General features: G+C 42.4%; 1 protein-coding gene across 1 annotated transcript in view; it reads right to left on the bottom strand.

The window, feature by feature from the left end:
- Positions 1–26244, bottom strand: part of PTPRD (protein tyrosine phosphatase receptor type D) — a 1386996-nt gene that overhangs the window by 454323 nt on the left and 906429 nt on the right. The window contains exon 6 of the mRNA XM_083419250.1: positions 5336–5375. The gene's annotated coding sequence lies outside the window, so the exon portion shown is untranslated. The remainder of the gene's footprint in view (positions 1–5335; positions 5376–26244) is intronic.

The raw sequence follows: 26244 nt of genomic DNA, 5'->3' as shown, positions 1-26244 counted from the left end.
GCGTTAAAAAAACAACAACAAAGCTCCCATTCTCTCTCACACAACGATAAGTCAGTAATTAGACATAGTGGATTTGTAGAAAACACAAAAGACCTCTCCTGCCAAAACTGGTACTCCCTTTGTATCTTAATTTGAATACAATCCACACTCCCTCTGGTTAGGCATTTCTGATTTATCTGTTTCCTTGGCAAAATCTGGAGATTTAAATCTTTATGAAAAATGAAATACATCATAGGCAGCCTTAGCATTCCCTTGTGGTCGAGGAAACCACCTCAACTAGAGACAGAATTCTCTTCTGCTGTTATAAGTAGGCAAAATGAGAAGCTTATTATGTAAGTGACGGTTTTTATAACCTTGTCGGCTTTCATGAAGATTCAATTTTGGAAATGACGTCATTACTGCCATGGTAAGAGTGAATACCTGCATGCTGGATAAAATGGTGATTCATTATAAGGATGGCAGCAAAATGAGAACATATTACTTATGGGGAAGCATCCAGAGTTAAATTAACACATTTTGCTAGGATTTCAGTGATTGTGGAGAAACAAGTCCTGGGAGCTTTTTTTTTTACCCAATGACTGAACTCACTGTTCAACAAGGACAGCAAACAAGGAAAAAATATTGCATCAGAAGTAGCACTAATCTTTAAAAACTGTATGTAATTAGATCACGTCATTTGCGGAAAACAGGGAGACTCACTTGCTAACTTGCTAAGAAAGTTAAGTTGTTTCTGTGGAAAAGACTAGCACCTTTCTATCGTAGATATCGGTGACAAACCTGCTGATATATTAGCAAGCTCCTTTGTTTTAAGGGCAGTGGTTCCCTCCACCTAACATTAGCCAGGCACAGAATCAGAGACACCCCACTCTCACCATTTCAATAGCCTTTGATCTCCATAATTAGCATCACAAGTAATGTAAATATACACATTACCATAAATAAGCAAATTGCTGTAAGTCTGCTTGGAAGAAGTAATGGCTTCCAGGAAAGAGCAATTACAATTTTCAGATCTCTCTCTCTCTCTCTCTCTCTCTCTCTCTCTTTTACTGGGACTTTTGATTTTCTGCCTTATGTTATTGACCCAAGCTGTTCATGCTTCATTAAGACAAACAGCAGTTTTGTTACTGGCTTCATTGCAGACCCTCCAAGTGCTCCTATTTTCAAGGGACAGTCCTGGATTTACAGAAGCTGTCCCAGTTTCTGATGTGATCCCAGAATGTCCCTCTTTTCCTTAGGGTGTCCCTATTTTCATGAGAGAAATGTTGGAGGGTATGGAATTATACAATAGCCACCCACCCACACCCACACCCTGAACCAAGGAGATAAGAAACTATACAGTCTTTAGAAGACATCTGGAAGCAGCCCTGTATAGGGAAGGTTTTTAATGTTTAATGTTTCATTATGTTTTTATATATGCTGGAAGCTGTCTAAAATGCCTGGGGCAACCCAATCATAGGGGTGTGGTATGATGATGATGATGATGGAATAGAACCAAACCGAATATTCTAAACATTAATTTCCCCTTTAATCTTAAGGTTCAGATCATTTCTAAAACAACTTTCCTTCCTTTTATCTATCTTCTTATATTTGGCTCTGGTATTTGCATCTAACTTGAAGCTGGAATATAAAACAAATATAGGATCATGCTTTGCTTAAGTGTCAAGTCAAGGACATATTCCTATTGACAGTGGAAAGCTGAGGTTCATAAAATGCACTTTGTGCAGTAGATGCAAGCTAAGTACAGCCATGGACCAAAACAAGTGCGCTGGTGGTCACATAATCCAATATCAGCAAAGGAAGAAACAAGATAGAAATACAAGTTTACTGATCTGATATCAAATTGAAAAATAGTTCAAAATGTTATCATTTCCTTTATTCAGCAATATGCTTAAACCAGATACATCTAGGGGAGATGAGATAAACAACAGAGTTAGCAAAGTAATATTTTGCTTTGAGAGCCTACAGTGCTTAGCTAGAAAGGATAACATAGAGGGAGAATCCGCAGGAGTCCCTCTACATTTTAGACTCAGTGTTTGACTGCTAAACTTTGTGTACAAGGAATTAACTCACCAGGGGGAAAAAACAAAGTATCACATAGCATGGGGGTCATATTCAAGCTGTATAGAGACCCTTATGTGTACAGCTGTGTACGAATGGTCTCAAAATTCTCCACCCTATGCATGGGTAGAGAATGTGAGTGGACCATTAAACAGAATTGCTCCAATGTTTTTGGTGAGGTGGCTGTAGACCAGCTTTATTTTCCCCGAAGGGTTTTTGTGGCGGCAGCAGCAGCAGCTGTCTCTGTAAGAGTGAGCAAGAACTTCAAGAGCAACGTATTGGCAGCCTGGCCACCTCCCCCCCCCCCCATATTCCACCATGCCCCTGACCTAGTGTTGTTCCAGGGCCTTTGTGGTGGCGGTGCAGAATGTTTGTTGTCACCAGAGGTGCCAGCTTCTCCAGAGGAATGGGACCCCCGGCATGACATTGCATGATGTTGCAAGGAGCCAGGGGTGGAGCCAAACGCTCTCTCAAATTTGAGAGGGACCAGCCCCCTCAAAAAATATATTCAGGAGGCTGAAACTGCCTTGGTCTCTAGGAGTCGACGCCTACAGTTGTCACAAAAAAAATGGTAGGGGAATATTTAATGAAAATTCTGCAAAGTAGTCTGTGTAGGATGGGTAAGAAAAAGAAAAAAAATATCAGAAGAAAGTATTTTGATACGTTTCAGTTCAGCACTACAGTTTTCAACACCCTCATTATCTGCACCAAGCATCTGATTTCCTTTAAGGCTAAATACAGGGGCAATATGGTCTTCACAGATCCACTGATGATGTTATCCTAGCTTTTCAAAAACAAATAAGTGAATTAGATGCCACACAGAAGTTCAAATCCATGTGGATTTAAGGTACAACTAAACCACTGTAGAAATTAAATCGAAAGGTGGTATATGAATGTTAACAGTTAATAATACTTTTGTTGTTATTATTAGAACTTGCAATGGTTTGCAAAAGGTAATTACGGGCTTGCTTGCTTTCAAATACAAATGTAAGACAAACTATATTGGGACAAACCCCTAGCAGAGACATACCTCACTATACACTGTCTCCATTCATAGGTCCACATTGTCTTTCACTGCATTATCAGAACTATTTGTTTCAAACATTTTTAGAGCCTGTAAATTATATGTACTTCAACCTGGATTAAGTAGAATGGTTTTTCTTGTTCTGAAGTGTATTGATGTCTAGCCATCAGCTGAAATGGGTCACATGGTCTCATCCCAGTTAAATAGATTGTTGCTAGCAATCAAAGGTCTATGGCCCTTTATGAACTCACTCCTGTTTTTGTAGATTTCATTATTGTACTGCTCCTGCCATTAATCTATCTTCCTCTGCATCAGGATTTGTTTGCCTGCTCATATTATGAAGCCCCTTCAAATTGCTCTCTGTTCCACCCTGACGGGAGAAAATCTAGGAACTGCTTCTCTAACATAGCACCGTAGGTAGATCAACAGGCTATTTTAAATCTTAAGATCATCTTGGATTTTTTATATCAGTATTTAGCTTGGAAACAGCTCAAATGAAATGTTTAATATTTCTAACTTTGAAGATATTTAACAACACTCTTATGTATCTGTTAAGCATGGCAATGGAGCCATTTTGCATTTTATTTGGTTCTTTGAGAATTATCTTGAAGGACTTAGCAGTTTGTGTCCTGTCATAATGAGCCACAAAAAGTCCAAAAAAAGTATTCATGCTTCCTGATGCATAAGGCCCCAACTCCTTGCAATAATACTTCCGATTCATGCCTTCTTAAAGTTTTTTCTTGCTCCTCACATACGGAAACTCTCTTACCCAAAGCCCAAGGACTATCGAGGTTGACCAAATAAAGCTAGACTGGACAATGCGTTTTGGCATGCCTTTCCTATTTCCTCCATTGCTTCCTCTGCAGAGGAGATAAGGGAAGTGGCATTTGAATGTACATTTCGGTGAATGCTATTGTGTATACATTTGGTGTGTTCACAGAGCATGAATGAAGATGAAGCTAGGAGAGGTAGGCATGGGAGTAGTAGGAGCGAGGGAATATGCATATAATTCTCAAGTGCTGAATGTCAGAAGATGATGCCACCTTGAAAACTAAGATTCCAATATTCCAAGAACCAAGATTCCAAGCATAGTATTGTCCATCAGTTCACACACTTACAATGAGCTACTTTTGCCATTTGGCCAGTCACCCCACTTTTATGAATAATCACTTTGAGGTCTTCACAATTTCTTTTTGTTTCTACTACGTGAATAATTTGTCATAATCCACAAACCTGGCCACTGCTAAACCCTAACGCCACATAATTCATGAGCCTGTTGAAAAGCACCAGTCCCAAGCTAGATTTTTGGGGACCCCATTTCTTGCATGTCTCCAGGGTGAAAACTGCCCATTAGCAATCTCTATCTCTCTTTAGAGTCTACACATGGATCTTGGATGAACACATCAAGCCATGGACTTCAGTACCGCCTCTACACTGATGATAACTGAGTTTTATCGCTTGATCTCAGAACTTTTTCCTTCAAGTTGATTCACACATCCAACTCGCTGTCTGATATTTTTGCTTGGATGTTTCATCACCTTCTCAAACGCAGTATCTTCGAAAACCAAACTTCACACATCTCCTTCAGATATGATTCTTAATGCTAAACTCTGTTTCCATTGACAACATCACCATACACCCCATTGAAAAACCTGCTTGGGTGCTCAAATCCCCTTTGAGTAGTGATTAGCATGCTAGTCTAGCCTCCCTCTGTTACTGGCCCCATTAGCCTTCACAAATTGCAGGTCTAAATCACATGGAAAGCTTCCTCAAAGTAAATAAGGCATCTCATTGCAAATATTCACTTTCCCAGCATGTGTAAAGGCCATCATAGGAATGCGACACAGGAGGCGGTGCCAAAAGTCTCATTCCTGCCTTCCCCCTTATCATGTGAGTCTTAAACACCTGAAGGCTTTATCTTTGTCTTTGACAACAATCTTATTTTGCAAATGAATTACAATACATTATTGTGAAGCACCATAGATATTACTGGTAAAGGTTTGGTAAAGCATAACATGCAAAGTGTACAGAACCAGTAAACTCTCTCATAAGTGATTCTAGCCATTCTACAAGTGCAAATAAATAAATAAAAAATGTTTCCAGATATAATTCAAGGAAAAGAAAAATATAATCCGCAAAGCTTCTTTCAACTTTCTACTTCAATTCAACTTCTAGATTTTGTCCGGCAATTCCCACTTTGAGATTAAGCATATTCCCCACCGTCATAAAATAAAGCAGTTGTAAAAATCTTACTTTGGTGTTGTTAGATTCTGGTGTTGTATAGACTTCTCACCTAAAAGAAAAGAAAAGAAACAAGGTTTCATAATGTATATTCTCATTATTCCAGCATCAAAACAAATTGCGTCTTTATTTTACCCAATGAAATTACAAATGCTAAGACATAAACTACATGAAAGAATTATAGTCAAGACATAATAGCAAAATATATAAGCGAAAAGTTCAGCTTATAAAGAGGAAACCCCCCCTTATTTTACTTCATTTATTTCCATTTCTGAATTATACAACTCCGCGAGTTGATATCATTATTATTTGTAATTCCGATGCATTGAAGAAATCATATAAGTGATTTATTTAGATCAGAGAGATTCAATCTATTATCCTGTTATCTAGCAGGGGAAAGAGAGTGTGTGTATATGTGTGTGTGTACACAAACACACACATGTATATCCTGTTCAGCAGTGCTCTAGGACATGGGTAGTCAAACTATGGCCCGGGGGCTGGATGCGGCCCAATTGCCTTCTAAATCCAGCCCGCAGATGGTCCAGGAATCTGTGTGTTTTTACATGAGTAGAATGTGTGCTTTTATTGCATCTCTGGGTTATTTGTGGGGCATAGGAATTCATTCACCCCCCCCCCCAAAAAAAATATAGTCCAGCCCCCCACAAGGACTGAGGGACAGTTGACGGCTCCCTGTTGAAAAGGTTTGCTGGGGTTTGCTGGGGTCTGGGACAAGTTGTCAGTAGTGGGGAAAGCAATTGGGAGGTCTTGTTTTTACGAAGCAATACTGTAATGTGTATTTTGACCTTTTTTTGAGATACAGGCACAGTGCAAAAGTAAAAATTGAACTTGGAACGCCATCCTACTAGGATGAAGTCCCCTTCATTTTAAAATATATTATGTTTCATTGGGTCAGGATCCTTAAGCACCAGCCGATTCCTTTCCTATACCTTCCCAACTTTATTTTCTTCAAGGCCTGATGTTTATCTTGTCCTCTCCAGGATATTGACAGAGCCTCTTCCTGCCTGCCATGCCCTGCACTCCGTGGCATTAAAGCATCTCAGCAAAATCAGGTTTCCCCGCCACCGCAAAACTCCTTTTGTAGCATGTTACAGTGTAAATTTTAAGATGACTAGGCAACAAGAAATATTTATATGATGGTACATTTGTACTGCTACACAGCAAGATGTTTTGATATATATATTATGTTTGTATTTAAATCACAGTTCTTGAGTAGTGTGGTCTATTTTTAGTCTTAAATTGAAAAACAGATAGGAGAAATTATACATAACAAAGGAATCATCCCAGTTACTCAAAAAGGTTGTTTTGCGCTGGGAAATTAATTGACTAAATTTGTATTCAAAGCAGCAAGGGAACAAATTAGACTGCAGGTAAGGAAAGACTGTGACATGCTTTTGCTAAAGGTTTCTAAGCATGATATTCTATTTTGGCTTGGTGTTACTAGAAACCCAAATAACACCCAGTGGTGTAGAAGCTTACACATGATTCCTAAGGACTGCGCCAGTTGCCAGGTGTAAATGGCTTGCATTAACCTGACAAATATATATATATAAATATGGTGATAGCAGCAGGCTGTTAGGATGCCAGTCTTCTGAAAAACTGGCTGATCGGGCTCTCCTCCCCTCTCTTTCAATTGCCTTCTAGCAATGGCGAAGTGACTGGAATATTTCCTGCCCCTTTCTTTTGTGCAAGCTGGTTCAGCCATTTATTTCAGGTCCTGCTGCACAATTCCCCCTGTGCTCTTTCCAGCTAAACTGCATGCCTAACTCAGTAACAAGGATGTCATTAAACAGAAATGTTGTGCTTCTGAAGAGGTGAAACCAAGTCGTTGATCCTGGAATATCCAAAGGATAAGCAGCAGCTGAGGCCCACACATTTTGGTTTGGCTTATTGGCAGACCCTAATTTGTGGCTCTCACTGACTCCACTCCATGTGTTGTCCTCTACACATGCTGGAGAAATGAGGGATCGGAGAGGTGGGGTCATACTACACTGAACTTTGGAGCTGGCTGAGGAAGTTAAAGTGTCCCTTGCTGCTACTTCCCTTCCCAAAGCAGTGTGACCAGGGCTGGATCTAGACATGTCAAAGATGCAATTCAGTAAAACCAGGCATCCCCAACCTGTGACCCTCCAGATGTTTTGGCCTACAACTCCCATGATCCCTAGCTAACAGGACCAGTAGTCAGGGATGGTGGGAATTGTAGTCCAAAACATCTGGAGGGCCGAAGGTTGGGGACGCCTGAGTTAAATGCGTTGAAAACTCATACAGGGAAATCCGGTAGGGAAAGATGGGACTCCACAGCGCCATCTGGTGTTGAACCGCATATACAACGTGTATAAAACCCTTTTTCTCTACTAATCTAGTAGATCCTCCTTGGATCCAGCAGACGAGTGGCTCTTTTTTTTTTTTTTTTGTAGCATTTTTGCAAACTGTTACAACTCTGGGGTCAGAGTCCCTGTCATTGGAGAATGAATGGACACTGGTAAAACGTTCCTTCCATTTGATCTTATCATTCATAGCCATGGGGGAGGAAGCCAATTCCCCGAAGCCTGACATTAAGGCTGGATTAGCATTCCACATCCTGTTGTGCATTGGTATGCTGTGTTAAGTCACGGTTGGTGATCTGTTAACAACCCTCTATGCAGCAGAGTAGGCTGAAAGCAAAGAGTAAGGTTACCATAACTTCCGCCATAGAGCTTCAATATGCTGATGGCAATGTAGTGTGCACACTCAGAGGATGACCTCCAAACCATGCTAAATAGCTTCGCAGAAGCTTACAAAAAGCTTGGCCTATCGCTCAACATCCCAAAAACCAAAGTGCTGCACCAACAAGCACAAAACAAATCCTACTTAATGTTGGAAAATGTTGATCACTTTTCCTACCTGGGCAGCTATCTTTCTACAAGGACCTGCATTGATGCTGAAATCCAGCATCGTCTGAGCTCTGCGAGTGCAGCTTTCTCCTGATTGAAGTGCAGAGTGTTTGAGGACCAGGACATTCACAGCGAAAGCAAAATGCTTGTTTAAAAAGCTATTGTAACTACCAACTTTACTGTACACTTGTGAAACACGGAACACTTATAAACACCATCTCCAACTCCTCAGAAGATTCTATCAATGGTGTCGCTGAAATTTTTTACATATCACTTGGGAAGACAGTGTACTGGAAGAGGCAAAGATCACCAGTGTCAAAGGAATGATTCTTCAACATCAACTTCATTGGACTGGTTATGTTGTTCGGATGCCTGATTATGGTCTTCCAAAGCAACTACTCTATTTTGAACTTAAAAAGGGAAAGCATAATGCTGGTGGTCAACAAAAGAGGTTTAAAGACTCTCTCAAAGCATATCTATTTTTTTAAAAAACAAAGTAGTGTAAACCCTGACAATTGGGAAACACTGGCCTGCGAGTGCTCCAATTGGAGAACAGCCTTTACCAAAGGTGTCATGGACTTTGAAGATGCTTGAACTCAGGACGAAAGGGAGAAACATGCTAAGAGGAAGGCACATTTGGCAAACCCTCACCTTGATCAACTCCCACCCAGAAACCTATGTCCCCACGTGTGGATCCAGAATTGGCCTCCACAGCCACCTCCAGACTCACTGTTAAGACCATCTTCATGGAAGACAATCTTCATGGAAGAAGAAGAAGAAGAAGAAGAAGAAGAAGAAGAAGAAGAAGAAGAAGAAGAATGCAGCACAGGTGAGAAAACCATACACTTCATTGCATTCCATCCTGGACTCCTTTAATCTTCTTTCCCTTCTCTGGTGTTAAGACACATTCCCTCTGGCAGAACTAAAAAAATGCTTAAAGTGAAATGATGAAACAGATACTGAGGATGCAACTGAGCAGACGGTCCCCTTAATTACTGTGTGTCACAATCATAACAGACATTCTTCCAAAAGTAGAAGTTAGAATGTTAGTGTGGCTGCCTTTGGGGCAATTTGCATAGTATTACCAATAAGGCTTTGTGCTAGAAACTTGTCTGTCTTCTTCACTGTATTTTTCTTTTTTTAGCTCACCAGTTGCAGATCAGATTACAGAGAGGAAGGACACCGGCATGAATTCCCCCTCCCCCTTTTCTTTTACCTTGTAGGAAGAGAACATGATTGCAGTCTCATTCAGAGCTCACTATATTTACATCCTGATGGTACTGTAAAAGCTCCTAATGTTCCAGTCATATGCAGATATTACAGGAAAAGGATTTAGTGATTTGCAGGTACTATGCTGTCAACAGTGGTAATAATGGGAAGGTGTGCAATTGCAGGGAGCCGAAAACCAGACATTTGATAAAACAGCAGCAATACTGTGTTTGTGTGGCTGATGGGAGGACTTTCCTCTTTGAAGCCTTCCTTGGCTCCACTCCACAGTCGCTTGCACTTTCCAGTTGTTTGCACTGCTGCTGTGTTCTTGCTGGGGACATGGCAAAAGCAACTGGAGAATCAGATCTCTCCCAAACACCTGCTTTGAGTTTCACACCAAGCTCAGAGGTAAGAGTTGAAGTTCTGAGGGGGATGAGAGCCTGTGGCTGCTCTTCTGTCATGGAGGCTTATATCTGCAAACTTAGCTTTGACTGACACATTATTTCCTCTGTGCACCCCAATCTATTTTCTGGCTCACTAAGCTTATAAAACTCTGCCTAAATTCCCCCTCTCAGCCTGTTCTGTAATCCTGTGAACACATTGTCTTCCTGTTCACTCCTTCAACCAGCAAGTGCCAGCTGTTGGGTCCTGGAAACAATTTTATTTACGTTCAGGGCGGGAGAAGATGCTGATGTTCAGAAAGCTGTGAAAACTGCAAGATGTTGTGCCTGCACAGAAGTGTTTTGAGTGAGGCTGTTTGACTTAGGCAGGGAAAGTATTAGGGATTCCGTCAATCAGCATGCAGTCAAACTCCCTTTAGATCTGTTCACTGAGAAGAGATGAAACCAGTTGCACACATAGTCTGTGAAGCTAATCCAGTTTTGATTGTTATGCTTATGCCTTAAAGGGGTCCTGCTGAGAACCTAAAATAACTGGAATGAAAATAAATTTATTATTCATAATATAATCTGCTATATTGAAACCAGCACATTTTTAGCCCCTGTTTTCTTTAAAGGTGAAAGAAGAATGCAGTGCACATAGCCTTTCAAGGCTTCCCTACACAATTATTTTTATCTTCCTCTTTTTCCTTTCAGGGGAGAAAATAATAATAACTAAAAATTAAATTTTAAGTGGTACCTTTAAAATGTCATGTAATTTCTTAACACATAGGCTCAGCAGTGGCTAATTAAAATATTTAGATGTGCCCCAATCCAGCCAAGGAGCAATGGTACATGGAAGCAGCTTCTGTGTGCTGATTCATTTGCTGGTTTGAGAACTACTCATGCAGATTTGATGTAGCATCTGAATCTGATTTTCCCAATCCCAGCACCATGGGGTTCATACTGGCTCTCCTAGTTCTGTGCATTCTGCACCCTGAACAAGCGTGATGAAAATCATAACTCAAAGAGTGACAAATACAAAAGTTGTCTTTTGCTTACAGACTTACTCCCCATATTTCAGCTGGCATTCATTCTGTTGTAAGCTACTCAATTTCAACAGGACTACTTAGGAGGAAACTGTTTTAAGCCTGCATCCCAGGGTATTTGTTTTCAGAGATGTAATTAAAAGATGTGCCTGCACAGGGCATTCGTTATCAAGCACTGTGCATGAATAGTTTAGATGAGAAATGTAAATGAGAACTCTACAGGAATCCCCTTGTGAATAGAGGCTGGGGAATGCGTATAGTATTTTACTTCTTAGGCCATTATGTGCCAGGAGTAAGTGCTGACCCAATTTTTGTTATTCCCAGAAATAATGCTCCCTTGGAGAGAGCAGCAGAGAAAGAGGGCATCCCATTTGCCATGCATTATGGGTCTACCAGGATGAAAGTGAAAATGTGTAATAAGCTATGTTAATTCTGCCCCCTGCTTTCTCATGCTGTCTGAAAATAGGTGTGATTCAAGGACAGCACAGGTGCTCACAGTATGTGTTCTCTCAAGAAATCAGCTACTGTTATGAACTTCTAGCTAATAGCATAAAAGGCTCATGAGCTTGAGGGGTGCAATTGCACTGGGGTGGGGTGTATTTAGAGTGCGGAGAGCTCAGGCACCATCCACTCTCCCTGTTTAGCAGTTCCTTCATCCTCACACAACAATTCAACTCCTTAGCTCTCCATTGAGCCCATGAAAACTATGGCAGTTCTGCTTCTTCCCTCTCACTAAGCCCCCAGCAACAATTGCTTTGCTGGGTGATAGTGTATGCTGCTTTGGCCCCTGTCCATTTTGTTGTGCTATGCCAGCAGTAACCAATTTGGTGTCTTCCACAATTTGGTGTCTTCCACAGCACCAATCATCCCTGGCTATTGGGTGGGCCTGATGGGAATTGCAGTCCACACCATCTGGGCAATATTACACCACTATTCCTGTACTAAGCCATTTGAACAGTTCAGCTTGCAACTGATGGATTTTGTATTTGTACCTTGTGCTTCCTCTAAGGACCTTGGGTATAAGGAAGTCTTTTGCATTCTTCTGCTCTCATAAGGTCTTATTCTGAGCACTGTAACAGTATATGATTTAATGTTTTAAATGGAAGGATTGCTTTAGGAAGAATTTGCCATACCGGCTCTTCTACAGTAGAGTCCTTGAGGAATCAGTAATGTATTTCATGTCAGCCTAGGCTGGAATACCAGTGGATTATAATAGGTTTCAGCATTTTATTTATTCACAAGGAAAACTTGACTTAAATTAGTCAGGTTCTGTCTTGGCTTGAGTTGATTAGTCAGATTTACACAAGGGTTGGAAAAGCAATTTTCGCAATTCAAAGATGCCAACTTGTCAAAAGCTAAATCAAGGTGATTCTTGTAGAGTTCGTCTTGCATCAGGGAACCTTGCATGAGCACAAGGAGTAGCAGGCTATTTATTTTCTCTCTGTGCTTCCATCGAGGCATAGTAATATATGGTTGTGATGTGTGGTACAATCCCCTTACCATTTTTCTCACCCAGTCTTTTCTTCTTCTTTTTAGGAGGAGGGTTTATATTTTCACTATTTTCCTTTCCGATTTCCCAAGGCAGAACGACTACCACTTTCAAAGTATATTCTGCATTTCTACCATGAAGACATGAACACCATGGTCAAGGCCACCTTAGACAGTCAAGTGGATGAGCTTCAATCGTCCTCCTCCAATATGGAGATTTGGCCCAGGGTTTCTCTGTCAATAAGCAACATAAATTATGGGCCAAGTGAATTACAGGGAACCAGGCAAAGGGCCTTCTTGGTAGTGGCACCCACCCTGTGGAACACCCTCCCATCAGATGTCAAGGAAATAAACAACTATCTGACGTTTAGAAGACATCTGAAGGCAGCCCTGTTTAGGGAAGATTTTTAATGACTGATGTTTTAATGTATTTTTATTCTTTTGTTGGAAGCCGCCCAGAGTGGCTGGGGAAACCCAGCCAGATGGGTGGGAAAGAAAGAAAGAAAGAAAGAAAGAAAGAAAGAAAGAAAGAAAGAAAGAAAGAAAGAAAGATGGATGCCTGGAAATTGCACAAAGCAATCCTGGAAGCCACAACTTCATGAAAGCAGTAACTTTTGTCTCGGCACATCTATGGTTACAAGCAAAACTTCCTTACAGCAATGCCTCCAAAGACAGTGACACAGATTTTTGGCTGCCACATTTGCATGTATTGTCGTCAGGAAGTGGTATCTGTCCCCATGGATGAGCAGCATCAGATGTCACTTGCTCCATTCTGCTATATTCATGCAGCTGCTCCACATAGAGCAACTGGACTGACTGTATGCCTTTAGGATAAATGTTCAGCCATCTTGCAATTGCTGGGGGCGAGGGGAAGGAATGTTGCTGTTGATTAAAAAACAGGGCCTGAACTTTCATCACATCAGTTAGATGATAGTTCCAAGAAACAAAAGCAAAGGGGATGCTTTCGATGAGACAAAAGCAAAGGTGATGTTTCTGAACAACTCTGTATTTAAGTAATCAGCATAACAGTAGCAAGTGCCAGTATATCCAGTACGATGACAACAACAACAATAATAAGAATTTTCCTCTGAAGGGGTAATTTGAATTTGAAGCAAGTGAGGGTTGAAGGGTTTATTTAAGCCTTTGGACAAATACAGAAAGACTGTAAAATATGCAGTTGTATGAGAGTGAAAAAGACCTTATCTCTATATGTACCAGACAAATATGTTTATTCATCATGGCATTTTCTGATTTTTGACCACATACAGACTCTGATGCAGTAAAATGATATGTAGGATACAATTTTCAGGAAAAAAGGAAAACACATAGAAAGTAGTAGGGGGCAGGGATATTAAGAGAAAACAAGTCACAATGTCTTTATTTAGCTGATAAGAAGGTTTTAACACCATTGATGCTTTGCAGCTTGTGGTCCAGTGCAGGAATGTAAATAAGTAGTTCTGAAATGTCAACACTTTGTTTCCTGCATCAGAGGCAGGTCATGTATGGCCCATGCAGCCAACTTCTAGGCAAATCAAATTTTCTGGACTATGCAATTTATTCTGTAGGCTAGCTTGGGGAAACCTGATGCTCAAAAGAGAGAAGCTGTGCTAAGAGGTTCTAAAGCAGAGGTGGCCATGCTGTTAAAACCACATTCCGTAGGAGGCGGCATTCCAGTGATGAGTGGAACCTGAGAAAAAATGTGTTCTGTATCAACTAACCTGGGAAAAAATATTACCCTTCTCCAGTTTTTGCAGAAGTGAAACTGGTGCACACAGCAAATGCAGAATAAGATCCTACCTTCCCACCCATAGGCTGATGTTACCTGCGTCCAGAGGTGCCAACTTGCAAGGGAGATTGCCAGGGGGGGGGCAATGTCCTGTGCGTGGAGATGTGTGAGTTCGCATCATGACATCAGTGTCAGGAATTCAGCCTACACTCGAGTAGGACCCTGGCAGAGATACATGCCCAGCTGGCATGTTCTCTCCCTCCTGATCAATTGTTCGTGAGCTTTGAAAGCTTTCTTCAGCCTGAAAATCACAGCAACCAATGCCAACAGACACACATCATGTGTGACAGACCTCAGCAACTCAGCATTTTGGCTAATCTACTTTATTTACATATAAACACACACGGAGCACTGCAACATGGGTCCCTCTCTCTCTAGCATCAGACAGCAAAGAGAAAGAACAAAGGACAATAGTCCCACTTCACGGAACACAGTAACACAAACATCCTGTCTCCGTCACTTCCCACTCTGTGGAGGCAAAACGTGCCACGTCATGTGAAAGACAACAATCCCATGACTGCAACCACGGAGCAGGAATTCTAACAATCAGGACATTGGGAGGAACCAGGAGGGGCTTGGCTTATTCCTCCTCCTGCCACTGGCTGAGGGCTGCTTCCCCATATTTCCCTTACACAGCAGGAGGAAGAGGAGCCACTGGTCACTGTGCTCGGCTGCTTTTGCCCACCTTCTGCTCCACAGAAGCAGAAGAGGAGAAGGAGCCAGCAACGGAAGCCTTGCTGTGCTTGTCTCTGCGCTTGGCTTCCTCCAACCCCTGACTTGTTTGAACATCAAGGGTGTTCCAAAAGAGCTAAACCCTTATGAGTTGGCATGCCTGCCTACATCACAGTAGTGCCAGCTGACTGGCTGTTGGACGTGTGTGGGGGTTTTTTAATGCCTTGCAGGCCAAAGTTGACCCTGTTGGGCCACAGATTCCCCATCCCAGGTGTAAGAAAACAATAGATCTAGGGCCAGTCTTGTTTTGAACCGGGCTGGGTATAGACACACAGTCCTGACTTGATCTCTATGCTGAATGTCAGGAGTCCCAGTTTCCGACGATAACACAGCAAGCATGGTTAATTAAAAAGGAAGATTTATTGCAAAAACAAACAGAGTTCTCCAGACGGCTCTAACATGCCACTAGTCTCATCAGTCATGATGAAACTTCTAACTGCTTCCTGCGAGACCAGGAACTTTTTCCTCTGATATCTTTTGCCCTGCCTCCTATCCTGTAGCCTTCCCATTCGCTGAGACCTGGAACTAAGAGGGTCAGCTCCCGCCTCTTCCTCATTCTCTGAGGGAATATCTCTTCGCTCTTTCCCACCTGATGAACTGCTTCCTTCTATATTTGTGGTATTTTGCACTTCTTGAGAGGGTTGGCAGGGCTCCAGCTTGCCATCTGTCATTCTCTTATCAACTGGCATTCCTAAGGGCAGGGGAGTTGGCACTAGGCTATGCTCATCTTGCCTGGCAGTTAACCCTCTCTCTTCCTGGCTACTTCCTCCACTGGGAGCTGTCTGCAACCCTTCCCTGGGGGCTGGCTCATTCATGACACCAAAGCTACGGCTTTGCCTTCCCCCTGTACTAGAAGTCTAATGGAGGAGAAATATCTGTTTGAGTGTTATTGCTGTAAGTTGGACTGTTACTGTCAGATCTTAAGCTCAGCCTATATATATGTGCAGCAACACCCCCCCCCAAAAAAATACCACCAAGATACCACAGACTCCAGTGACCTTCAATCTAAGGAAACCAACCCCAAGCTACATGCAGGCACCCCTGAAATCTCTCACCACTTGAAGCCTGGGTTGTGTATAACAGTATAGATTATTTAAAGTAATTAGTTGATCATGTGTCTGGAATACTTTTATAGTTAACTCAACAGTGATTCAAAGACTTCCAACTAATTCTTTAGTTTTGTAGCTATTCCATTGTTTGTAATTATAAGAAACCAAGAAATTTGAGGTTTTCATTTTCGTTTACAGCCCATGTTAACTGAATTACTATTACACATTGTTATTAACTGAAAAATGAATGCAACATTTGTTACGGAGCTACAGCGATAATGTGCTAATCTTTCAGTGAAGAACCTTTTAAAGAGAGCAATATTTATTACAGCATTTTATTTAACGCTCAGAACGTTGATGTGAGGAAAGTCATGGAAATATTAATGACCTTGTTGTACAAAGGATGAAAGGCAAACTGCAGCTTTTCATCAAAACTTGGCAAATAAGAGAGCTTTTTATAGAAAAGTGGCAGTGGAGCTGAATATTTTATAGGAGTAATCACTTCTAATATTTTTCACAAACAGAAGCCTGGGATAATAATTCTCATTTTAAGAGGTTGCTACTTCAGCTGAACATGCCAAAGAGCAAAAAATTATTCTTCTGCCTCATGGAAGCACAACTCCTCCTTTTAAAATGATCGTTTGTAGTTAGCTTAGTGGGCAAGAAAAGTATTAATTTGCAAACATTTTAGATCCCTTAATTTCCCTCTGTATTTTTGTTGTTGCTTTGAATGGATGAATAAATGGCCACATTAGCACTTGCAGTTTAATGTGTGAGCCAAGGACACTCTTTAAGAGCTGCAATTCAGGGAGGTCACTACCATTTTTGACATTTACCATTTTTTTCCTTCGTAAGGGACCATTTGCTTGTCACACTGCTTGATGTAGGCTGCAAAGGTTTTAGTCTTTTCTGATCTATGCTGTTACAAGACAGACACACTGAATTTTCCCTCTATTTTTTTAAAAAATAAAAAATTGCAACAGTTTACTTCAGAAATTCCTCACTACAATTAAACAAGAAAATATCTAATACTCTGAGCAAAGTTACCCACACCAATCTTGCTTCTTTGTAGACTTTAGCATCACGTTGCTCATTTTGCAACAAATGAATTTGTGCTCTTAGTTTCCGCTTCTCATGGAGGCTTAATCCGCCCTATTCCAAGTCTCTTTGTAAAAGTCATTGGCACATGTATGCATTTAGAGGTTGCTAAAGGACCTATCAAACCTGTAATAATAGTACCTTTTGTAATGCTGTAGAAATGAAGCTGCTTTCTCTTGAAATCCACTGTGAGTTCCATCAAGGCAAATCAAACTCTCAGAGAAATCACCAAATTTGGTTTGTTGGAATGCAGTGTCAGCCCTAGCTCAGGCAATCCAAGTTTGTGAAATTATTTCTTTCATTATTTTCAGCAATGCTTTGTTTAAAGAGTCATTTATTGCAGAGAAAGTTCAACATCACAGTCCCCTTTTGTGTGCAACTGCAGTAAAAAGACCAGTATGGACCAAAGTTATCTAATTAAAGAGTGATTTGCATACCTGACTACGATTAGGTGTTATGCTTTTCTGGATTAAAAAAAATTACCCATCTCTAGAGAGCAGCATAGGTGCTGCATGCTGCGTAATGGATGTGAGGATTACTTAAAAAAAATAAAAATAGCCCATAGCTTCCATGAATAGAATTAACCAGACACCAATTATCACCTCATTGAACGTATAAGTCACTGTGACATCTACAACCGAGATCAAACCCTGCTGTTCTTGCAGTTTGAATTAATTAGCTGTGGTTAAAGCAATGTTAAAAGGGGCTAGAATTAGGAGTGAAAACAAAAAAAGTTTCCTCCATATTTCACAAAATGATGTTAAGAGACAGGCATTATTTTGGAGCAGTTTAGCAGGACCTGGTTAGGGGAGGACAGTTCCATAAATTAAGATCTGATGTCCCATTAGCAGGACTGGGCAGATCTTGTGTTATATTTCCCATGCTTATACTATTAAAGACAGGGCTGATTCTATTCCTGTGTTGGTCAACTGACTAGATTCAAAAGGATTAATGGACTCTACGTAGGGGTTTTAAAACCATTAAAGGCACTAGGGTAAGTAGAGATTCCTGTGAACCCAACCTCTCCCATCACAGTCAACTCTCTTTACTGTCCTTTTCATAAAGAACCATGTGAAGCTGTCAAGGGAGCAACAATGTAGGACAAACCCAAAATGAAGGCCAGATGATGTCTGCATTCAAGAGCTTCAGTTGGAAGATGGAGGGGCTAAAATGGCAGCAAGTCTAAAGCGTTGCTCTGTTGATGGATCAATCCAGTAGGGATGGGCAATTTCAGAAGGTGAGGGCAGCATTTGGGTCCTAGAACTCTCTGACACCTGGGACTCTTTTTTCAGAAGGGTGCTGTCAATCAGCTATTTACTTATTTATTATGCACTACAATGACTTGGGGATGCGGGTGGCGCTGTGGGTTAAACCACAGAGCCTAGGACTTGCCGATCAGAAGATCGGCGGTTCAAATCCCCGCAATGGGGTGAGCTCCCATTGTTCGGTCCCTGCTCCTGCCAACCTAGCAGTTCGAAAGCACGTCAAAGTGCAAATAGATAAATACCAGTAGGTACCGCTCCAGCGGGAAGGTAAATGGTGTTTCCGTGCGCTGCTCTGGTTCGCCAGAAGTGGCTTAGTCATGCTGGCCACATGACCCGGAAGCTGTCTGCGGACAAACGCCAGCTCCCTTGGCCAATAAAGCGAGATGAGCGCCGCAACCCCAAAGTCGGTCCCTTTACCTTTACCTTACAATGACTTGAGTTTTAAACTGCATCTTATTAACTGCATTGTGTTTTAACTTATTAAAATTTGTTATGAGTTGTTATTATTATTATTAATAATATTAATAAAATGAAACAATCATTGAGACGGTTAGAGCGTCGGTGGCAGAAAACTCACTCCGAATCTGACCGGACACAGGTTAGAGCTCAACGTCGAGCCTACCAAGTGGTGATAGCGACGGCGAAGAAGACTTTCTTCACCGCCTCTATTGCATCTGCAGAAAATAGTAGCAGGAGACTCTTTCAGGTGGTTCGCAATTTAACGGAACCACCTTTACCACCGGGGCCTTGTAAAGACCCCAAGATCTCCTGCAACGATTTTGCAAAGTTTTTTGCAGATAAAATCACTCATATTCGGAAGGAGCATGACACCACCGTGGGAGCAGGGCCGGGGCGGGAGAGTGCTAGAGCTCTGTCTGGTCAAGTTGCATGGAATCAATTTCAATCCGTTACCCCCGAGGATGTGGACAGGCTGCTTGGACGCGTGAAACCAACCACCTGTCTCCTTGATCCTTGCCCATCCTGGCTAATAAAAGCAAGCCGGGAAGGGCTGGGCGATGGGCTCTGCGGGGTGGTGAATGCTTCCCTCTGTGAGGGAACATTCCCAGATCCGCTGAAAGAGGCGGTCATTAAACCGCTTCTTAAAAAACCATCTTTAGACCCGGCCAGTATGGCTAACTATCGCCCAGTCTCAAATCTTCCATTCTTGGGCAAGGTGATTGAGCGCGTGGTTGCTGAACAACTCCAGGCACGCCTGGAGGATGCGGACCATTTGGATCCCTTCCAATCGGGATTCAGGCCTCACCATGGGACTGAAACTGCCTTGGTCGCGCTGGTTGATGATCTCCGGCGAGCTAGGGACAAAGGTGAGAGTTGTTTCCTGGTTCTGCTGGATCTCTCAGCAGCCTTTGATACAATCGACCATAACATCCTTCTGGACCGTCTAGAGGGGCTGGGAGCTGGGGGCACTGTTATACAGTGGTTTCGCTCCTTCCTCCTGGGCCGTGTTCAGAAAGTGGTGGTGGGGGATGAGTGTTCAGACCCCTGGGCCCTCACTTGTGGGGTGCCTCAGGGTTCCGTCCTCTCCCCCATGCTTTTTAACATCTATATGAAGCCGCTGGGAGAGATCATCAGGGGGTTTGGACTGGGTGTCCATCAATATGCAGATGATACCCAGCTCTACCTCTCTTTCAAATCAGAACCAGTGAAGGCGGTGAAGGTCCTGTGTGAGTGCCTGGAGGCGGTTGGAGGATGGATGGCGGCTAATGGATTGAGGTTGAATCCTGACAAGACAGAAGTACTGTTTTTAGGGGACAGGAGGCGGGCTGGTGTGGAGGACTCCCTGGTCCTGAATAGGGTAACTGTGCCCCTGAAGGACCAGGTGCGAAGCCTGGGAGTCATTTTGGACTCACAGCTGTCCATGGAGGCACAGGTCAATTCTGTATCCAGGGCAGCTGTCTACCAACTCCACCTGGTACGCAGGCTGAGACCCTACCTGCCCGCGGACTGTCTCGCCAGAGTGGTGCATGCTCTGGTTATCTCCCGCTTGGACTACTGCAATGCGCTCTACGTGGGGCTACCTTTGAAGGTGACTCGGAAACTACAACTAATCCAGAATGCGGCAGCTAGACTGGTGACTGGGGGCGGCCGCCGAGACCACATAACACCGGTCTTGAAAGACCTACATTGGCTCCCAGTACGTTTCCGAGCACAATTCAAAGTGTTGGTCTTGACCTTTAAAGCCCTAAACGGCCTCGGCCCAGTATACCTGAAGGAGCGTCTCCACCCCCATCGTTCTGCCCGGACACTGAGGTCCAGCTCCGAGGGCCTCCTGGCGGTTCCCTCATTGCGAGAAGTAAAGCTACAGGGAACCAGGCAGAGGGCCTTCTCGGTAGTGGTGCCCGCCCTGTGGAACGCCCTCCCAGCAGATGTCAAAGCGATAAATAACTACCTGACATTCAGAAGACATCTTAAGGCAGCCCTGTTCAGGGAAGTTTTTAATCTGTGATATTTTATTGTATTTTTTGTTTCTATGGAAGCCGCCCAGAGTGGCTGGGGAAACCCAGCCAGATGGGCGGGGTACAAATAATAAATTATTATTATTATTATTATTGTTGTTGTTGTTGTTGTTGTTGTTTTACAATGGTGGCTAAAGCCTATCGAGACTGGTAGGGCAGAAGGAAGGGAGACCAACGGTAAGGGAAGCCATAGCTACCAAAAAAGCTAATTTCCAGTTTTGTACCCATCCTCTTTGCTGCTGAGTTCTACAAGGGCAACACTGAGGAGGAAGAAGCCGATGGCCAAGCCACATAATGGGCCGCTTGTAAGTACAAATGTGGGGCATGGCTGAGGGCAGAATGAGCTTGGTGGGGCAGTGCCCCGTTTGTCTTAATGGACCAGCCTCCTCTGTTGTTTTATACAGTACAGTGGTACCTCAGGTTACATACGCTTCAGGTTACATACGCTTCAAGTTACATACACTTCAGGTTACAGACTCCGCTAACCCAGAAATAGTGCTTCAGGTTAAGAACTTTGCTTCAGGATAAGAACAGAAATCGTGCTCCGGCGGCGCAGCAGCAGCAGGAGGCCCCATTAGCTAAAGTAGTGCTTCAGGTTAAGAACAGTTTCAGGTTAAGAATGGACCTCTGGAACGAATTAAGTACTTAACCTGAGGTACCACTGTATTTTGATGTTGTATTTGCTTTGAGGTGCTTTCTGCCATGGGGTGGCTATATGAACATTGCAAGGGCAGACGAATGCCGTGGGCAGCATCACTATGCTCATTTCCAAATTGAAAACATTGCAAGTAACAGTGAAAACCAATCTATATAAAGCAACACTGCCGACTATTATAGCTGATGGATTTGCTCCACTTCCATGGGCCCGTTCAGCTTTTAATCCTCACTCACCCCATTGCGTTCCCACACCCTGCGTGGTGCTCCCTTCCCTCCTCACAGAGGCTCCCATGACACTTTTTTCTTTGTCCATCTCTTTTAGCTTTTGTATTCTTAAACACAATTTTTAATCTGGCATAAATTGTCTGCCTCGGCTGGTTTTTACTCTGACATCGCTTAAACAAACAAACGGACAAGTCCAGGGACAAAATGCAATTCAGCACACAAGTGGGATTATTATTTTTTTAATTAAAAAAAAACCTGGCTGCCAGTTTACTCAGGGAGGGTGGCGGCGGAAGAGCTTCTCTTTCCTAGAGAGTGTGTCCCTAGGTGGTGAGTAAAGGGAGACGCTTGGCTTGCTACCCATAGCTGAAAATAAATCACATAATTGTGTGCCTACCAGCCTATTTGGACAAAACAGTGGGTTTGACCATCTGCTCCCAAATATGTCTGCAGGCCTGCAACCCTTCTATTTTGGCACTGGGGAGTGCAAAAAAGAGCAAAAGGGACCTAAGAATCATCAGGTTCAGACAGGTGCCTTGGAAAATTACCCTGGTAGCATGTGTTTCTGTAATGATGATACATCTCCCTTTTCACAGTACCATGAGTTTGCAATGCACTGGGAGAGCAGAAGGTTGTCACTTCTGGTTATCGCTGTTTTCTCTGGAAGCAGAAGCTCTAACCTCGTGTCACTTAGGCCAACAGAAAAGCACAGTACGTCTTGCACTCACAAATTTAATTAGGTGCAAGTGTGATACTTGAACATGATGCCCAAAGTGGGAATAGCTATACCACGGGAAACTGAAAATACAATGTCCTTTGGGAAATTACTGATATATTAAATGCTATAAAGGAAAGATTATATCATCGCTTCTATCCAACAACAACAACAACTGGAAGGCAACAGGTTCTCTATCTCAGGCATACCATGACTAGCTGTGGCTCTCCAAGGTTTCAGAAAGGAGTCTCTCATCCCTGGAGATGCCAGGAATTGAATTTGGGGCATTTTACATGCACAATACATATTTATCCACTGGGCTACAGCCCTTTCCCCTAAACACTCCTGTATCTAGACAAACTCAATCTAATAAGCTAACTCTCAACTGAATACACTACATGGGCACAAAGAAATGCAGCAAACCTCAGTTAGTTCCATGAAAGATGAGATATTTTGATAAAAAGTAAACATGTATTAAGGAGTCTAATTATGCTGGTGCTATACATTTAATAAAACAGTTTATCAAACTCCAGTATCTTCCGCCTTTTCTAAACTGGCAATTTCTCAACCACATCACAATTCCTTATACCATTTATTAATATCACAACTTCGCTTTATATCAGCAGAACTTCAAGCTAACAGTTCCATCCATATCCTGTCACAGCAAATGAGAAGCACTAAATGGCACAGAGGAACCCTCATAAAGAGAGTGTGCTTAATAATATGATTTACAGTATGCATTGACATTCTGCTTCGAATAAAAGTAGCTAAGGTATGATAGTATAGCTTACTCCTGGGGGTGGGGGATGGGGGAAGCACAGGAAGAAAGAAACAGCAACTTTAAAGTTTAGAAGCCGAAGAAAAAGTCTGGATGGGGTCATAAAAGAGAAGAACTGATACAAATACAGATGCAGAAGAACATAACAGCACCATCCACTGTTATTACCTGTGCCCATTACAACAGAGTGTGATGTTAAATATGATGTGGCAATCTAGGCACTGTTGTAAGTAAACACCCAGCGGGATTTATATTTGAGTATATTGCTGTTGGTTAGTCATTTAGTCATGTCCGACTCTTCATGACCCCATGGACCAAAGCACGCCAGGCAATCCAGTCTTCCACTGCCTCCCGCAGTTTGGCCAAACTCATGTTGGTAGCTTCGAGAGCACTGTCCAACCATCTTGTCCTCTGTCGTCCCCTTCTCCTTGTGCCCTCAATCTTTCCCAACATCAGAGTATTTTCCAGGGAGTCTTCTCTTCTCATGAGGTGGCCAAAGTATTGGAGCCTAAGGATCTGTCCTTCCAATGAGCACTCAGGGCTGATTTCCTTCAGAATGGATAGGTTTGATCTTCTTGCAGTCCATGGGACTCTCAAGAGTCTCCTCCAGCACCATAATCTTTGGGATTGGGGTGTACACTAATCTTCTCCAATCCTCTGGCCACTTGCTGGCATATTGAGTGTAGCACCTTAACAGCATCATCTTTTAAACTTTTAAATATTTCAGCTGGAATGTCACCACTATTTAAGTATATATGGGGTTATATAATCTAGCAGAGGTGTCCTGTTTGCACAAATATTTCCATTTGCACAACAGAACTCCCCCCCCCCCCTTCTTCCTGTGCTCCTTCAATCTGCTCCAGAAGGTTGGGGGAACCCACATAACAGATCTGGGAGAGAAGAGAGAAAAGTTCTGATGTGGAAGCAGAAGTCCTTGCATTAGTTGAATGTCTTTTGGGGGCAGGGGACCCACAGGGCAGGACAGGGCTGCATGTCACAAAATAAGTCCAGTTTAACAAGCGCATCAGAAAAATGAGGTGGGATTCTGAGAGCACTGACATTGGTGAATTTCTTCTGAAATCAATGGGGCACACAAGTGCAAATAGTAGCTGATTAATCTATTCTTGATTAGGATGGCATTCCAGGTGTTGGGTTGCCCCTATAATTTTTCAACTCCTTAAAAAAAGTTGTAGTCTGAAGAAGATGAGACAAGAGGATATTCTTAAAAGGGTGTCATAAGCAGCTGTGTGTATGTTGAAGGGGAGGAAATGCTAGCCACCTGCAAAGCTATAATTAATATTATCACCATGCATGAAATCAAAGATTAAAAGAAATGGTAGAGACATCGTTGTCATGTCAATGAAGGGGCAGAACCAGAACCAAAAAAATGACAAGGACCTAAAATTCCTGAAGTAGGCTGCATTGTGAATGATGCTAAAAAGAAAGCAGAAAGCTCACATGGTGAGCGAGATCTCATCGGATACACTGCAGAAAATAATTTCCTGCTCCTATGTACAGTTAAAAGTATGTTAAATGCGTAGAACCACGGAGTTGAAGGACTGTTCAGTGCCTTTCTGCATTGCAGAACTGGCCTGGGAGCTGTGCAAACAGCCGCAAAGAGCATTAAGTTTCAATCTCTTGATGGTACATGCTGCCTTTGCCATAAAGTGATGATGATGATTATCATCTTCTTCTTCATAAGCATCATCATTATCATATCATCATTACCACTGTTGTTATTTTAACCCAAGTGTCTTAGGGGAACCTGGAAGAATACAACAGATCAAACTTACTGAGCTTTGGGCAATCTAATATCCTTCAGCAGCACAGGGATCTTTCGCTACCCAGCCAAGACCTATTGAGCCTAATGAAAATCTTATAAGAGGAATCGTATCAAAAGTATTTGTCAAAATGCTTAAGCCCAGCATGTGAAGTTGCAGAAGGCTCCAATTTATTTCACTTTCTTGCTCTCTTTTCATAGGCATATGCAGAGAAAACGTCTGTCCCTTTGTCCAGCACAAAGATGTATTGCAGGCATTGGCAAACTTGGCCCTCCAGTTTAGAGGTGTGACATACTATATCTTGCACTGAAGCTGGAAACAACAGATTCACCTTTACATAACCCATTTCTAAATATTAACTTGAGTTGCTTTGTTTACATGTTCATAGTTTATTCCAAGATTGTTATACCACATGGAAAAGATTTCCAAATATATATAGTGTTTCCCATATGCAAGCAATATATGCTCTCCACTACAGAAGAAGTAGTACTTAACACAATGTTCTTTCCTACATGAGGGGAAAAAAGCCACAAGAAAATATGGTCTCTGTTGTTCTACATGTTTCACTCAGTCATATTGTCCTCCAAATTTCTGAACAGCATGTTCACATATAATTTAAAACATGTTTACTGGAGCCAGGTTGTTAGCATCACTGTACATGAATACTGACATTTCACTAACACTTGGGAGGAGGGTGCATGGCATTAACAATGTGCAAAAGGCAAATTCCCATCTGATCATCTTATAAAGTGTCAGGACTAGAAACCTGGAACTTTCTGCACTGTGTTTTCAACACTGACTAGCAATCCAAGTTATAATCTAGAATCTAGAATTATGGAATCTAACAGAATTTTGATAAGCCCAGCTGAACACAACCCACCCACTAGAGCTACCTATTTTTGCTGACTCGAGACAGGAAACAAGCAAGCTCTTAATCACGTGAACAGCCACAAAAGAAGGCATATGGGTTGCAGTTGGCTTGGTATGTCACCAACGCCAGTCCTACCATAAGGCAGAGTGCAGTGGCAGAGGTGGGGCTCAGGTGTGGCAAAATATTGGAGGCCATAGGTTCTGCCCTGTGCCCCCTGAACTCACTTGCTGCCCCTGGGTGCAGTGGAGAACACTGTTGCATCGTATATTCTGAAATAAGATTCAACTTTCAGTTCAGTTGGCTTCTGTGTATCGAATGAAGGGAAGCAATACTGCCCTGCACCTCAGGCAGCAAAATGTATTGGACCAGCCCTGTATTTTACAAAATGTGCCAATGGGTCTGCTTGGATTCTTGAACTGAACTGTAAACATTTTAGCACTGTATAGTAGCTAGCTGACTCAGGAACAGTTTTGTCA

The sequence above is a fragment of the Podarcis tiliguerta genome (genome assembly GCF_965153285.1).
Source record: "Podarcis tiliguerta genome assembly, chromosome: 17".
Taxonomy (NCBI): Eukaryota; Metazoa; Chordata; class Lepidosauria; order Squamata; family Lacertidae; genus Podarcis; species Podarcis tiliguerta.
This window is presented reverse-complemented; position numbering and strand designations above follow the sequence as displayed.